Source organism: Lactuca sativa, chromosome 3 (assembly GCF_002870075.4).
Source record: "Lactuca sativa cultivar Salinas chromosome 3, Lsat_Salinas_v11, whole genome shotgun sequence".
Taxonomy (NCBI): domain Eukaryota; kingdom Viridiplantae; phylum Streptophyta; class Magnoliopsida; order Asterales; family Asteraceae; genus Lactuca; species Lactuca sativa.
The window spans coordinates 219801522-219816521 of record NC_056625.2 but is presented as its reverse complement, the minus strand read 5'-3'; positions in this window follow the sequence as shown (position 1 = coordinate 219816521).

Below are 15000 nucleotides of genomic sequence, written 5' to 3'. Positions count from 1 at the left end.
AATGTTTTCCATTATCAAAAAGGACTAAAAATGCAAACTTTTTAAATTTTGGGCTAAAACTGTAAAAGTTGTGAAAATCAGTCCTTAACCGAGAAACACTACTCTAGAGGGGCTGAAGCTGCCATTAAACAAATTTTGGGTTAAAAACGTGTGTTCATCAAATAAAGTATACCAAAGTGTCAATAAAGGTGTTTTAAGGACTAAAAATGAAATACTTTTATATAAAAGGACCAAAGGCGTTATTTTTATAAAAGGAAGGAAATGAAAAGGACCAAACTACATTTTCAAACAAAATAAATCAATAATACAAAATACAAACCCGCGACTATCGACAAAACGGAAAACAATTACACTCTCAACAATAAATATCGGTACAAAACAAATTGATTCGGTCTCGAATCAACAACAAAATAAAATCGTCAAACCAAAACAATTCGTTAAACACGTGCTAACTATGATAAGTCAATATGCAAACTTTGGGCTTGAAAGTTTCAAATCATGCTTGTTGGGCCTTGCTAGCCCAATAACATGATCTTTGGGCCCGAAGGGAATATGCTTACGCGATATTGGGCCTTCTATGACCCAATTTCACGTAAAAGGACTTTCAATAGCTCTAATGTGTTATTGGGCCCTAATGGCCCATTAGTACTGCTAGCGAGGTCGAGAAGTCAAATGCGAGTGGGACTAAGTGCTTTTCGCATTCCTGATAGCCTGGAATAACTCATGGAAGTAAAAAGGGGCTTCGTACCCTCCTTTCTCCTCGGTTGACTGGCTTATGAGAAATCGAGTAAACAGATTCGTGGCGTTAATCAAGAGAAGTCAGGGTGGTTGGATTAAGTGAGTAGTACAGGCGATGCCTTAAGGATCGTTCGTAACCTGTGGCTATAAACTAGTCATTTTCTATAATGCGTGATTGTAACAACTCATAAACCCTAATTAATCCAATGTCACATGGGTAATCAAAAACATTCGTTGTATCGGTATAACAATAAACAAATCATGTAGTTTACGTATTGGGAAAACATCGGGTTTTCCCGGGGAGTTCAACATTTTCACCTGTGTGATGTATACAAAGTTCAACAATGATACATGTTTTAAAAATCAACAAGCATATTTACGGATCTTCACACTTTTTATAAACAAACATTTTTTTACAGAAAATATCGGATTTTCTGGGTTTTTCAAACTTCACTAAATCATTTTACCATAACATTACTTATGAAATCACCAACATTTCATATGTTGATGTTTTCCAAAATAACTTGTATTCTCAGGTAACAGGTAAGCCGAAGAATAAGTGTCAAGAAATGTGATGGTGTTTGCTTAGATTATCTGTCAGACTATTTATGTTATGGATTTGTAATGTCCAAAACAATGTACTGAATGTAAACAATATCAGTTGTAATATTTCAATGCATGGTGATGAATTATGTTATGATTCATGTATATTCATTGTGATGATATTCAATTTGAGTCACAAGAGCCCTTGGACGTTTCCGCCGTCGCGTTCGGGGGTGTGACAGGTTGGTATCAGAGCTCTGTTTATAGTGAACTAGCATATCTAACCACACATTGATATGCAACTATAAACCAAAAAGAGGGACTAACACAACTCTAAACAAAACAAGTAAAACATAACAATAAAAAATCCTTGCTTGTATTAGGAAAAAGAACATAATACCGAACCAAACAAGGTAATGCTAGTATCTCGGTTAAGCCAGGACTGTTCTTAGTTGTATCAAGGAGTGGATGTAGCCAGATCAACTACATTTCCTCCAAGGTACAACTATCACATGTCCTGAGGAAATCGTGATAGCTAGGGAACCTAAAAACATACCCCTTTATCCCCAAGAAGAGAACACCAAATTCAATATATTTAACAACTAAAGCGGCATAGGTATGATATTAACATAATTAAACACTCTCGCAGACAACATGGCTGGTTTCCATCACCCCGGGATCCTTATTTCCCAGACCATGGAAATAACGGATGGTTGGATGAAGAACCTGAAGAAGAGCCCGAGGAAGACCCCGAGGAAGAATCTGACGGGGAACCAGAGGCAGAAGCCGAGGGCGAACCTGCCGAACCAGTAGAAGATCAGGAGGAGGAAGAAGATGAAGGAAGCCTCGAGGAGGAACCCAACGATAACGAAGGGGGTGATTCGGACACGGAGTCCGAAGTCATCAACCCCCCTTATCCGATCAAGGTGCCCTCTTACCGGGTGGGCCCCACTGGTCCTACACCCCCTGGGGTATTGATCTTTGGAGATGGAGCAGGTAGCAGGGACAACGACCCCCATTCGACATGTCACGTGAATTCTTTGACCTGAGGGATGGAGGACCGGCCGATCGAGCCCTTCCGGTCATGGTGAGACGATTACGGAACACAGGCGACCTAGCTCAGAGTACCACCGACCAGGTACATCATTTGGGGACTAGGGTCGAGCGTGCAGAGTAGGAGACACGAGACGTCCTTCGAGAGTTCCACATGAGGCAAGTGAGGTAGGAGTCCCGACTCCAGGATGCAGAACGACAGATGGCCCGTCTTCAGGGAGCATCCACCTCCTCAGCACCACCCCCGGGCACATCTCACCGCGACTAGGGTTAGCCATATCAGTCTTTAGTACTATGTCATTAGGATCCATGCTATGTACCCCCGATTCTATGTTTAAGTGACTACACTACTCATAGAGTCGTTATGCTGTCGAGCTAGTATCATTTATGTATGCTCTTTCGAGCAAAATTTTCATGTATCAAATGCGGATAATATTAGTAAAAATTTTATATGTTTTACTTTGATGTTGTAATCTGCTATGTGTTACAAATCCATGATCGTTTGCCAAATTGTGAAAGTACCTACGTTCTTGCCACACACCTAGCTCATAGGATCACACTCTCACAAAAAGCACAGATACTCAACATCTTTTTGTTCCATGGCAGAAAGATGCCTCGACGACCAACCCGCGGAAACCCTGAGCCAAACCCTCCCGAGTTCAACTCTGTTGCTTTTCAGGCAGCGGTGTCGGCTGTGGTCACCACGGCTATGGCCCAAATTCACCAAGGGAACAATGGAGGAGTCAACGGACCAGGCGCTGGAAGTTTAAACAACGAGGTGAATGAAGGACCTACCAAAACATGCTCCTACAAGGACTTCACCAACGCCAAACCACGAACCTTCAACGACACTGGAGGAATAATTACCCTGAAACGATGGATTGAGAAGGTGGAATCGGTATTCTAGATATGTGAATGCCCTGAGGAGATGAAAGTCAAATTTGCCGCATGCACTCTTGTTGACCAAGCGCTCACTTGGTGGAACGGACACGTGGAAGCCATGACACTCCCCGTAGCCAATTCCATGCCATGGGTAGAAATGAAAGAAATGCTGATGGCCGAATACTGCCCTCGTGGCGAAATTCAGAAAATGGAACAAGAGCTGTGGAACCTCACCGTCCGAAACTCGGATATAGATGCATACATATCAAGGTTCAGTGAACTGTCTCTGCTATGCCCTGGCATGATCACCTCAGAAGGAAAGAAGATCGAACAATTCATCTGGGGACTAACCTCCCCGATCCAAGGAAACGTGATAGCTGCAAATCCCGAAACTTTCGACAATGCCAAGAGATTGGCCAAAAAGCTGTATGACCATAGCAACAAGAAGGGTGAGAAGCCAGTGGAGGCTGAAGTAAAGAAGGAAAGCAACAACAAAAAGGGAAAGAAAAGTAAGAGGAAAGGACGTCAAGGCTCCGAATCATCCAAGAAACAACAAATGGTGGTAGTTAATGCTACAACCACTCAAGTTCCATCCACACCACCTGCTCCAGCCTCAGCTGCTCCAAGTGCTCCTAGACCTTATTCCGGTAATCTTCCCAAGTGCAACAAGTGCGGTCTCCATCACAATGGAGAATGCAGAGAGATGCAGTGCACCAGTTGCAATCGGAAGGGGCACACGACAAAGTACTGCAGGACTTACCCTCCTCAGAACCAACAACATGGAAACAACAACAACAATAACCACAACAACAACAACACCGAAAATGGAGGCAACAATGAAGGACCAACTCACGCTTGCTATGGATGTGGACGGACTGGGAATTTCCGTCGAAATTGCCCCAACAACAACAATCCTGGAAATGGAGGGACAGGAAGGGTGCTGACTATGAGTCAGGGAGAAGCGGTTCAGGATCCCGTTGTCGTTACCGGTATGTTCCTCCTAAACCACACTTATGCATGCATCCTATTTGATACCGGAGCAGAACGAAGTTTTGTGAGCAATAAGTTTAAAGATATATTAAAACAACAACCCCAGAAGCTCAATGAAACATTTATGGTAGAAATGGCCAATGGGAAAACCGAATCCACTGGGGAAATCTACATCGGATGTACCCTAACTCTAAATCAACACGTCTTCCTAATAGACTTAATGCCCGTTTCCATCAGGAGTTTTGATGTGATTGTTGACATGGACTGGTTAAGCCCCCACCATGCTGAAATTATGTGTAACGAGAAGGCCGTTCGCCTTCACCTTCCCGATCACAAAACCCTAGTCATTTACGGAGACAAACCTAGCACGAACCTTCGCCTCAACTCGTGCGTCCAGGCACAGAAGCATCTGCGAAAGAACAATTTGACGTTCCTGACGCATATAGTGGATAAAACCAAGGAAGAGGTTAACGTTCGAGACATTCTAGTAGCACGTGAATTCCCAGACGTATTTCCTGAATATCTTCCTGGAGTACCCCTAGATAGACAAGTTGAATTCCGAATTAATCTTGTTCTAGGAGCAACTCCCCTCGCTAAATCGCCTTACCGACTAGCTCCTGCTGAGATGCAGGAATTTTCCAGCCAACTCAGCGAACTCCTGGGCAAAGGATTCATCCGACCCAGCTACTCGCCATGGGGAGCTCCGGTTCTCTTTGTCAAAAAGAAGGACAAATCTTTTAGGATGTGCGTCGATTACAGGGAGCTAAACAAGCTCACTGTCAAAAATCGCTATCTACTCCCACGAATTGATGATCTATTTGACCAGCTCCAAGGAGCCAGTTACTTTTCTAAGATAGATCTACGATCTGGGTACCATCAACTCAAGGTCCGGGAAGAGGATATTCCCAAAACCGCTTTCCAAACTCGTTACGAACATTATGAATTTGTCGTAATGCCCTTCAGTCTAACGAATGCCCTTGCCGTATTCATGGACTTAATGAATCGAATATGCTGACCATTCCTCAACAACTTTGTTATTGTTTTCATTGATGACATTCTAGTTTATTCCCGAAGCGAAGAAGAGCATGGCCAACATCTCCGACAAATCCTGGAAACCCTGCGAACGGAGAAGCTATACGCAAAACTCTCCAAGTGTGAGTTCTGGCTCTGTTGCGTGAACTTTTTGGGTCATGTTGTTAGTCAGGAAGGAATACATGTGGATCCTTCTAAGGTCAAAGCCATTGAAGGATGGGCAGTTCCGATAACACCCATAGAAATTCGCCAATTCTTAGGCCTAGCAGGATACTACAGGAGGTTCATTCAGAACTTCTCTAAGATCGCCAAGCCACTTAGCTCGCTTACACAAAAGGGCGTACCATTCAAATGGATGGACAAACAAGAAGTTGCATTCCGAACTCTGAAACAAGCACTCTGCAGTGCCCCGGTACTATCTCTACTAGAGGGAACGGAAGATTTCGTGGTCTACTATAACGCGTCAAATCAGGGTTTAGGTTGCGTTCTCATGCAGCGTGGAAAAGTGATAGCTTACGCATCCCGCCAACTAAAGACACACAAAGTGAATTATACAACGCACGATCTGGAATTGGGAGCAGTGGTCTTCGCTCTGAAGATTTGGGGGCATTACCTCTATGGTACGAAGTGCACCATCTTCACGGACCACAAGAGTCTCCAACACATCTTGAATCAAAAAGAGCTGAATATGAGGCAACGAAGATGGGTTGAACTATTAAACGATTACGAGTGTGAAATCAAGTACCACCCAGGCAAGGCCAACGTGGTAGCTGATGCCTTGAGCCGGAAAGAGTACTCTAATCGTCGTGTGAAAACTCTCTCAATAACCATCCAATCTCGCCTAACCACTCAGATCAGGGCAGCCTAGTCAGATGCCATGAAGGCAGAAAACAGAACAAGCGAAGCATTACGCGGAATGGAGAAGAATCTCGAGGTGAAAGAGGACGGAGTATACTATTTCATGAACCGTATTTGGGTTCCTAAACTTGGAGGATTTAGGGAGGTAGTCATGAATGAAGCTCACAAGACGCGATACTCCATCCATCCAGGTTTGGACAAAATGTACTTGGATATTAAACAACGCTATTGGTGGCCTAACATGAAGGCATAAATTGCCACCTATGTGAGCAAATACGTTACTTGCGCCAAAGTAAAGGTGGAATACCAGAAGCCCTCGGGGTTATTACAACAACCAGTAATCCCAAAGTGGAAATGGGAAGGGATTTCTATGGACTTTGTGACCAAGCTACCCAAGACGTCAGATGGATTAGACACTATATGGGTAATAGTTGACCGACTGACGAAATCCGCCCATTTCTTGCTAATAAAAGAATCCTACAAGATGGAGAGACTGACAAGAATATACATTCGAGAAATCGTGAGGCTTCACGGAGTGCCAGTGTCTATCATCTCAGATAGAGATAGTAGGTTCACTTCACGTTTTTGGCAATCACTTCAGAAAGCACTGGGAACCCATCTCGACATGAGCATTGCTTATCACCCACAAACGGATGGTCAAAGCGAACGAACCATCCAGACGCTCGAAGATATGCTTCGCGCATGTGTGATAGACTTTGGGAAGTCCTGGGATACCCACTTACCCTTAGTTGAATTCTCGTATAACAACAGTTACCATTCGAGAATCAAAGTCACTCCCTTCGAAGCGCTATATGGACGTAAGTGTAGAAACCGTTGTGTTGGGCTGAGGTGGGCGACACCCAGCTAGCAAAGGAACTAGCATCAGACAAGACATTAACGAGACCGAAGATTATACATGAAACCTCAGAAAAGATAATTCATATCAAAGCTCAACTACAAGCATCGCGCGACCGACAAAAGAGCTATGCTGATAGGCGGCGAAAGCCATTGGAGTTTCAGGTCGGGGATCGAGTACTGTTAAAAGTTTCACCCTGGAAAGGGGTCATTCGTTTTGGAAAACAGGGAAAACTGAACCCACGATACATTGGACATTTCGAGATCCTTGCCCGAATAGGTCCAGTGGCGTACAGACTGTAGCTACCCGCTGAGCTTAGCAGTGTACACCCCGTGTTCCATGTTTCAAATCTAAAGAAGGGTTTATCCGACGAAACTCTCGTCGTTCCCCTTGACGAACTTGAAATCAACGAGAATCTCCTGTTCGTTGAAGAACCAGTCGAAATCATGGACAGGGAAGTGAAGCGTACTAAGCAAAGTCGCATTCCGATCGTGAAAGTTCGGTGGAACGCAAAGCGTGGACCAGAATTCACGTGGGAACGCGAAGATCAAATGAAGCAAAAGTACCCACATCTGTTCTAACTTTCTCAAATCTAGCTTTCAAAAGAATTTCGGGACAAAATTCCCTCTAACGGGGGGATGATGTCACAATCATGAATTTGAAGCCTTGTAAACATTTAACAATGATAACAAATGTAAACCAACAATGGGAAAGCATGTAAGATGCTTATTCATTAACAACAAAATTTCAATCAAACACTTCATACATGCACTACAACTAGCCAACAAACAATTGGAAACCTTAGAAATCCTTGTTTAAGTCCATTTTGGATTAGGATTTCCTTATTGGGCCCAATGGACCAATAAGCTTCCAATTGGACTATCTTGGGCTTAGAACTCTTGAATGGGCTCTAATTCGACCCATTTTCATTTATTTTAATATTATGGGCCATATTGAGCCTAGAATGAAATAAGATATTTAAATGGACCATATTGGGCCATAATTAACCAAATTTAGCCCTTATAGGTCATAAAAATCATATTTATAATTATTTGGGCCAAACATCACTTAACATAACCATGAAATGGGCTTAAGCATACAAGGCCCAATCCTTTTCTTTTCCTCTCTCCATTCTCGGCCCAAGCCCAACCAAAGAAGGAGAGTTGACTTTTCCTATGCCACCTCACATTTATCCATAGGTTTCCCATGCACCATCTCATGTTTTCATGCAAATCAACTCAAAAACCTCTCTTCTCTCCTCTCTCTTTTGCTCTCGGCCAACCCAAGCACACACACACACACACATTTCACTCACAATTCTCTCAAGAAAACTCTCTCCACTCCTCTCCATATTTTTGAGATTAAGGAAGCTTTCAAGGAGATTTAACCCATAAACACATCATCTAAGGTAAGTTGATGTTAGATACATAATCTAGCTATTTCCTTTCATTCAAGAATCATCTCTTAATTCATTCAAACTCATGATCTTGCACCTTAGAAGCATCTAAGTTCGAGATCCTCCAAGAAAGGTTGCTAGGATCGAATTTTTCAACATCTTCTCCATCAAAAACCGAAACCACACTCAAGTTGAGTTTCATACCCTTTCCTTTTACGTTTTTATGAGTTTTATGGGGGAGAATATGTCACACCCCCGAACCAGACGGCGGAAACGTCCGAGGGCTGTTGTGACTCAATTGAATACCATCACAGTGTATATACATGAAACATAACATCATTCATCACCATGCATTGAAATAGTACAACTGATAGTGTTTACATTTAGTACATTGTTTCATAACATTACATTCCCAAAAGTAGATTGTTCGATACTAGTTAAACAAACAACAAGACATCACTGAGTACATTTTTCCCTTCGATTTACCTGTTACCTGAGAATACAAGTATTTTGAAAAACGTCAACATATGAAATGTTGGTGAGTTCATAAGTAATGTTTGAAACATAATGTTTTGTATTGTTTTGAAAACCACCAGAAAATTCGATATTTTCTGAAAAGAGTATCGTGTAAAAAGTGTGAAGATTCGTAAGTATGCTTGTTTGTTTCTATAAATGTAAAAAAATTGTTAGACTTGGTATGCATCTTGTAGGTGTATGAATTGAAAACCCTAGGAAAACCCGATGTTTTCCTAATACTTTGAATTACGCGTTTTATATTTTTTGTTATACCGTTGTGACGTGTGTATTCGATAATTCCAGGTGACAATGGATTAATTATGGATTGTGAATTGTTATAAACACGCATTAATGAAAACGACTAGTTTACAACTATACAAACGATCCCTTAGGCGTCGTCCGTACTATTCACTTAATCCAACCACCCTGACTTCCCATAGCCCCACAACCGAGGAGAAAAGAGGGTGCGAAGCCCCCGCTATTTCCATGAGTCGTTCAAGGCTATCGTGAATGCGAAAGGCCCTTGGCCCGAATCGCATTGGTGAATTCTCAACTTTGCTAGCAGTACCAAAAGACCCTTGGGGCCCAACAGCACAAAAGCCAGTGAAAGTCCTTTTACATGGAATTAGGTCATATAAGACCCAACAACATGTAAGCGAGTTTCCTTCGGGCCTAAAGATCATGTCATTGGGCTAGCTAGGCCCAACAAGCACGATTTGAAACTTTCGGGCCCAAAGATGGTGTATCGACGTCTGGTGAAACCTCTATTTTCGCAATTTTTACACTTTTGGGCTAAAATAGAATTTTTTTGCATCTTTGGTCCCTTTTAAATATGAAAAGTATTTTTAACCCTTGAAATGGACTTGGGGCACTAGTAGTCCCCTGTTTTATAGAAAAGTACAGTTTCAGCCCCTCTAATTTGAAAATCTCGCAATTTGGGCTTTATTGGGCCGAAAAGTTCATTTTTTTGGCCCATTATGTTTGAAAATTCACGTTTTAATCCTTTCAAAGGGTAAATTTCCAGGAAATACATTTTTGAAACTGTTTTGACTCATCTCATCCCTCAGAATTTGTATTTTGACATTTTGGGCCCTTTAGTTTCATATTTTTAGCATTTTGAGTTCAAAAATAGGTTTTAAGCCCAAAGATGTTCATATTAACCAACGTGGTTATTTTTCTAGAAATGATTTGTGTGAAATAACATAATTTATACTTATTTCATACAACTTAATGTAGATCTCGGTTTTAAGGTCTTTTTGACTAGATCCAACACCACAATCACATAAGAATATATATACAAGCATAGAAATCACACAAAGCATACATATACTCATAGATCTACACATTTGCTTGTATTCCCCCCCCCCCACAAAACTTATAAAAACCGAAAAATAGGGGTTATGAAGCTCACCTTGAGTTGTGGTTTCGATTTGAAGAAGAAAAGAGAAGAGTTTGTTGCTATTTCGGCCCTAGCAACCTTTCCTTGGAAGATCTCAAATTTAAGGGGTTCTAAGATACAAGATCATGATTCCATATGAGTTAAGAAGAGATTTTTGGATAGATCAAGGAGTCTAAAGTGTGGATCCAAACATCAACTTACCTAGATGATGATTTTTGTGAAGAATCCTCCTTGCAAAGCCCTTGAATCTCAAAATTTTTGAAGAAGGAGTGAGGAGATGTTCTTCAAGACTTAGAGAGAATGGAGTGAATTTTTATGAGTGTGTGTGTGTTGTGTTCGGCCGAGAGCAAAGGAGAGAGAGAAAGAAATAGACCTTGAGGTGATATGTGCATGGAAGTATGAGATAAGATGCATGGAAATCCAATATGTAAAAATGAGGTGGCTATGAAAGTCAACTCTCTCTTTTTTTTACATGGGCTTGGGCCAAAAATTAGAGAGGGAGAGAAAAGAATTTGGGCCTTGCATGCTTAAGCCTTCTTCATGTTTACGTTAAGTGGTGCTTGGTCCAAATAACCATAATTATGATTTTTATGACCTATTAGGGCTACATTAGGTTAAATATGGCCCAAAATGGTTCATATAATTGATTTATTTCATTCTAGGCCCAATATGGCCCTAAATATTGAATTAAATGGAAAATGGGTTCAATTAGAGCCCATTTAAGAGTTCTAAACCCAAGATGGTCAAATTGGAAGCTTATTGGTCCATTGGGCCCAATAATGAAGTCCTAGTCCAAAATGGACCTAAACAAGAACTTTTAGGGTTTCCAATTGCTTGATGACCATTTGTAATGCTTGCATGGTGTATTTGATTGAATTTTTGTTGTCATAAAGTAAGAATCATACATGCTCTTAAGTCTTTGATTCATAATTTTACTCAATTGTCGTAGTTAAAAGGCACAAAATTTCTAGTTGTGACATCATCCCCCCGTTAGAGGGAATTTCGTCCCGAAATTCTGTTTTGAAAGCTAGATTTGAGAATGCTAGAATAGGTGAGGGTACTTTTGCTTCATTTGATCTTCGCGTTCCCACGTGAATTTTGGCCCACGCTTTGCGTTCCACCGTACTTTCATGATCGGGATGCGACTTTGCTTAGTACGCTTCACCTCCCTGTCCATGATTTCAACCGGTTCTTCAACGTATAAGAGATTCTCGTTGATTTCAATCTCGTCAAGGGGAATGACGAGTGTTTCATCCGATAGACACTTCTTTAGATTAGAGACATGGAACACGGGGTGCACACTGTTTAGCTCTGCGGGTAGTTGTAGTTTATACGCCACTGGACCTATTCGGGCGACGATCTCAAAGGGTCCAATGTACCGTGGGTTCAGTTTTCCATGTTTCCCGAAACGAATGACTCCTTTCCAAGGTGGGACTTTTAACAGTACTCGATCCCCGACCTGAAATTCTAAGGGCTTTTGCCGTTTATCGGCATAGCTCTTTTGTCGGTCGCGCGATGTTTGTAATCGAGCTCTGATTTGAACGATCTTTTCCGTGGTTTCACGAATGATCTCCGGTCCCGTCAGCGCCTTGTCCGATGTGAGTGCTTTTGCTAGCTGGGTGTCGCCCACCTCATCCCAACATAACGGTGATCTACACTTACGCCCGTATAGTGCTTCAAAAGGAGCGACCTTGATGCTTGAATGGTAACTGTTGTTATACGAGAATTCGAATAAAGGTAAGTGGGTATCCCAAGACTTCCCAAAGTCTATCACACATGCGTGAAGCATGTCTTCGAGCGTTTGAATGGTTCGTTCGCTTTGACCATCCGTTTGTGGATGATAAGCGGTGCTCATGTCGAGATGAGTTCCCAGTGCTTTCTAGAGTGATTGCCAAAAATGTGAAGTGAACCTACTGTCTCTATCCGAGATAATTGACATTGGTACTCTGTGGAGTCTCACGATTTCTCGAATGTATAAACGTGTCAATCTCTCCATCTTGTAGGATTCTTTTATTGGCAGGAAATGGGCAGATTTCGTCAGTCGGTCGACTATTACCCATATGGTGTCTAGTCCATCCGACGTCTTGGGTAGCTTGGTCACGAAATCCGTAGAAATCCCTTCCCATTTCCATTCAGGGATTACCGGTTGCTGTAATAACCCTGAGGGCTTCTGGTACTCCACCTTTACCTTGGCACAAGTAAGGCACTTACCGACATAGGTGGCAATCTCTGCCTTCATGTTAGGCCACCAATAGTGTTGTTTAATATCCAAATACATCTTGTCTGAGCCGGGATGGATGGAGTATCACATCTTGTGGGCTTCTTTCATGACTACCTCCCTAAATCCTCCGAGTTTAGGGACCCAAATACGGTTCATAAAATAGTATACTCCGTCCTCTTTTTCCTCTAGATTCTTCTCCATTCCGCGTAATGCTTCGCTTGCTTTGTTTTCCATCTTCATGGCCTCTAACTGGGCTACTCCAATCTGAGTGGTTAAGTGAGATTGGATGGTTATTGAGAGACTTTTCGCAAGATGATTAGAGTACTCCTTTCGGCTCAATGCGTCAGCTACCACGTTGGCCTTGCCCGGGTGGTACTTGATTTCACACTCGTAATCGTTTAATAACTCGACCCATCTTCGTTGCCTCATATTCAGCTCTTTTTGATTCAAGATATGCTGGAGACTTTTGTGGTCCGTGAAGATGGTGCACTTCGTACCATAAAGGTAATGCCTCCAAATCTTCAGAGCAAAGACGACGGCTCCCAATTCCAGATCATGGGTTGTAAAATTTACTTCGTGCGTCTTTAGTTGGCGGGATGCGTATGCTATCACCCTTCCACACTGCATGAGAACGCAACCTAAGCCCTGATTCGACGCGTCACAGTAGACCACGAAATCTTCCGTTCCCTCCGGTAGAGATAGTACCAGGGCACTACAGAGGGCTTGCTTCAGGGTTCGGAATGCAACCTCTTGCTTGTCTGTCCATTTGAATGATATGCCCTTTTGCGTAAGTGAGGTAAGTGGCTTGGCGATCTTAGAGAAGTTTTGAATAAACCTCCTATAGTAGCCTGCTAGACCTAAGAATTGACGAATTTCCGTGGGTGTTGTCAGGACGGCCCATCCTTCGACGACTTTGACCTTCGAATGATCCACATGAATTCCTTCTTGACTAACAACATGACCTAGGAAGTTCACACTACGGAGCCAGAACTCACACTTGGAGAGTTTTGCATATAGCTTTTCCGATCGCAGAGTTTCTAGAATTTGTCGGAGATGTTGACCATGCTCTTCCTCGCTTCGTGAATAGACGAGAATGTCATCAATGAAGACAATGACAAAGTTGTCGAGGAATGGTCGACAGATTCGGTTCATCAGATCCATAAATGCGGCAGGAGCATTCGTTAGACCGAAGGGCATTACGACAAATTCATAATGTCCGTAACGAGTTCGGAAAGCGGTTTTGGGAATTTCCTCTTCCCGGACCTTGAGTTGATGGTACCCAGATCGTAGATCTATCTTAGAAAAGTAACTGGCTCCTTGGAGCTGGTCAAATAGATCATCGATTCGTGGGAGTGGATAGCGATTTTTGACAGTGAGCTTGTTTAGCTCCCTGTAATCGACACACATCCTAAAAGATATGTCCTTCTTTTTGACAAAGAGAACCGGAGCTCCCCATGGCGAGTAGCTGGGTCGGATGAATCCTTTTCCCAGGAGTTCGCTGAGTTGACTGGACAATTCCTACATTTCAGCAGGAGCTAGCCGATAGGGCGATTTAGCGAGAGGGGTTGCTCTTGGAACGAGATCAATTCGGAATTCAACTTGCCTTTCTGGGGGTACTCCAGGAAGATCTTCAGGAAATACGTCTGGAAATTCACGTGCTACTAGAGTATTTTGAATGTTAGTCTCTTCCTTGGTTTTATCCACCACGTGAGCCAGGAATGTCAAATTTTTCTTTCATAGATGCTTTTGTGCCTGGATGCACGAGATGAGGCGAAGGTTCGTGCTGGGTTTGTCTCCGTAAATAACTAGGGTTTCGTGATTAGGAAGGCAAAGACGAACGACCTTCTCGTGACACATAATCTCAGCATGGTAGAGGCTTAACCAGTCCGTGCCAATAATCACATCGAAACTCCTAATGGTCACAGGCATTAAGTCTATTCGAAAGGCATGTTGGTTTAGGGTTAGGGTACATCCGATGTAGATTTCCCCCGTGGATTCGGTTTTCCCATTGGCCATTTCCACCGTAAAGGTTTCATTGAGCTTCTGGGGTTGTTGTTTTAATAAATGCTTAAACTTATTGCTTACAAAACTTCACTCCGCTCAGGTGTCAAATAGGATGCATGCATAAGTGTGGTTTTGGGGAAACGTACCGGTAACGACTGCGGGATCTTGAATTGCTTCCCCCTGACCCATGGCCAGCACCCTTGTCGTTCCTCCATTTTCGGGATTGTTGTTGTTAGGGTAATCTCGGCGGAAATGCCCAGTCCTCCCACACCCATAGCAGGTGTGGCTAGGCCCTTCATTGTTGCCGTCGGTGTTGATGTTGTTGTTGTTGCGAGTGTTGTTGTTGTTGTTGCTGTTTCTCTGTTGTTGGTTCTGAGGAGGGTAAGTCCTACAGTACCTCACCGTGTGTCCCCTCCGATTGCAACTGGTGCACTGCAACTCCTTGAATTCTCCATTATGATGGAAACTGCACTTGTTGCACTTGGGAAGATTACCGGAATAAGGTCTAGGAG